The sequence below is a fragment of the Gossypium arboreum genome, chromosome 9 (assembly GCF_025698485.1).
Source record: "Gossypium arboreum isolate Shixiya-1 chromosome 9, ASM2569848v2, whole genome shotgun sequence".
Lineage (NCBI taxonomy): Eukaryota > Viridiplantae > Streptophyta > Magnoliopsida > Malvales > Malvaceae > Gossypium > Gossypium arboreum.
This window is the reverse complement of record NC_069078.1, coordinates 63051022-63054057: the sequence shown is the minus strand read 5'-3', so window position 1 is coordinate 63054057 and position 3036 is coordinate 63051022. Positions and strand designations below refer to the sequence as shown.

The 3036-nt window shown below is 30.9% G+C and overlaps 1 pseudogene; it reads right to left on the bottom strand.

Moving 5' to 3' along the window:
* Window positions 1-668, bottom strand: LOC108462599 (peroxidase 42-like; annotated as a pseudogene).
* Between the last annotated feature and the right edge of the window lie 2368 nt (window positions 669-3036).

Here is a 3036-nt window from a genome sequence, read left to right as displayed (position 1 = left end):
CTAGTGAAGCTTGTCGGCAACATTGCACTTTTTCCTAATCTCACCCATTGTACCAGTGACAGGATTGATCTTAGACAAGATGGTAATGGCCTTACCAAACTCCTTAAACAAATAGTGTTGACTCTTGGCCATTTTCTTCACATAAGGCTTGGTCCTCTTGTCATAAGCCAATTCGTGATCCACAAGCAACAAGCCCTTGTTGTTGAGTATGTATTTTGTAATACTTGTTATCCAATACCATGGGTGTCCCACGGTCGTTTCTTACATATTGAACAGCCTTGGGGTCTGGAACTTGGTCGGGGCATTTGTGGAGCATGTGTGAAACATGGTCAGGGTTGACAGCAGGGTCAACCTCTGGGTATAAACGGTGCACCAGCTTCACACGGTGCGTTCTTCCTACACTGCGAGGTCCTGTTTTCAACTCATAACATCAAATGTATAAGCTTGGCTTGAGCCACACGGTCCAAATCCATAACCAGCCGTGAAACATAGCATCTTGCATGTACGTATATACCTAGGAGGGCAACAACTCCAGGGGTGTTGATTCCCATGGCTGTAAACCTGTCGAGAATGGCGGAGATGGTGTCATTGTGGTTAGGATGATACTCCTCAACTACTCTACCGTCTCTTCTTCCAGTTTTCAGAGCGATGTAAGGGCCTCCCAGTTGAAAATTAAAAGTAAATACATGTTAATACAAAGACAACTACGTAAATGTGTTGAGGGGCCAACCCCTTCAAGATAAGTTTTTTAAGTGTTGTTTATCATGTAGTGGACTGATCCCTCAACAACCGGAAATATTGTACTCTGATAGGGGTTTTTTTCCGTACTCTACTAAGGGTCAGCGTGCCATGATTGGGTACCTGAGAGGCTTGGTGTTCACAGGGCAGAACTAGGAAAATTAGATTATGGGGTCAATTTTGAAAAATTAAAACTTTTAAAAATGCCATATAAACTAATGCATAATTTTCTTTTTGTTGTTCTTCCTCTATTTCACTGGTCGACTTTCTTTTAAAATATTTTTTATTCTTATTAAATATTTAGAATAAATAAGTTTAAACTTTAAACACCAAAAAGATTTTCTTTCACAAAAATAAAAGACTTAATATATCATTTGGTATCCGAGTTTGACACTCTTTTCTAATGTGGTTCTAGTGTTATTTTTTGGTCTAATATGATATATGTATTAGATAGAAGTTATATAATTTGATACCTGAATTAAACATTGTTATATTTAAGTACCAAAATGTATATCTTTTGTCAAATATAGCTATCATACAGGCCCAAAGAATAGCACAAGTACCACATTAAGAAAAATTGTCAAACCTGGATACCAAATTATGTATTAAGCCAAAATAAAAATTACTTAAATATTTTTTGGTGTTGTGAGAATGAAAGATATCAAAATTTCAAACATAATATTTATAACAATTACACTAGTAACAACAAATTCTATGTAAAAATGCCAATGGTCTGTTTGTTTTACTAAAAATGGCTTCTGGAAAATGACTCACTTTCTTAAAAAAGTTAATATTTTCTGGTGTTTGGATAAATCTGTAAAATATTTTCTATTGTTTGACAAATTTCTTAAAATATTCATAAAACTATTTTCAATGAAACAAACATACATTTGAGATTTTCTTATCTTTTCATTGTTTAATTATGTTTATTTTATATCTATAAATTTATATTTTACATTGTTTTTGCATATATTAAAAAATGTTTTTTTTAAATTCAAGTTCATTACAAAGTCATTTTTAGTTATATAACTACCAAGTGAGTATTTTTTTATTTAAAATGTGATATCAACAAAATTGATGAGAAAAAATTTAACAATGTCAACAATTGGACTTGATTTTCAAATCTGAAAAGTAGAGGACTAAATTATTGAAAATAAAAGTACAGAGACTAAATTAAAATTTGTGAAGACTACATAGACTTATGACATATTTTAACATTTATACTACAAAATATTTTTTAATATATTTATAATTGTAATAAATATTTATTATTAAAATATTTATATTGAATATTTTCAATAATATGTGAAGAATATTATTTAAAATTATTATTTTAAAATTTATTATTAAAATAAAATTGAAATATTAAATAATTTATTATAATAATAATTTATTATATGAATAAATATAAATAATTAAATATTCAAGAAGACACAATAGTGACATGGAAAATAGTTTGGTCAACGGAAATGACTGCCTGATAAGTGGCACGGTTTTGTCTAGCAAAGACTAGGGTTTCAATTGTGTGATTTCGATTAGGTGATCAATATTTTCTGCCAACAATAAATTTCCGTTTTTCTTTTTTCGATTGGAAAAATAGTGCACAGGATTGAGATGGTATTAATGGATACTGATTTGGCAAAATTAAGTCTTGATGAGGAAGAAGACGAAGGGCTTCAATTTGCATTAGAAGAAGGACCACAACAATCAGTATATGATTTATGGTTAGTTGGATTAGCCCTAACAGCATGTGTGGTTAATTTTTTGGCCATGAAAAACACGATGGCTAATTTATGGCACCTGTTGGGGGAAATTCAAATCTCTAAACTTGGAGAAAAAAGGTATTTATTCAGATTTTTCTATGAGGTTGATTTGAAATGGGTGATAAGTGGAACACCTTAGACTTTTAATAATCACCACCTTATCCTTTATAATTAAAAAATGGTGAGGATCCGAGTTCTATTCCATTAGTTTTTTTTTTTTGGAGGAAATTCATAATCTTCCACCAGGTTTTTTTTTTATTAATAATGTGGTGAAATTATTAGGAAATTTTATTGGCAAATTTTTGGAACATTTCACCAAACAGCTTAATCAAGGCTTTAGAAACTTCATGCCAATTAGAGTTCAGATTGATATTAGAAATCCACTCAAGAGGAAAAAGAAGATTTTGGTCCTCCATTCAGATTCGGTATTTGTGAAATTTTGTTATGAAAAATTGTCTTTATTTTGTTTTCTTTGTGGATGTTTGGGACATGGAGACAAATTTTGTCAAAAAAGGATTAACATAGGATTGAGAGA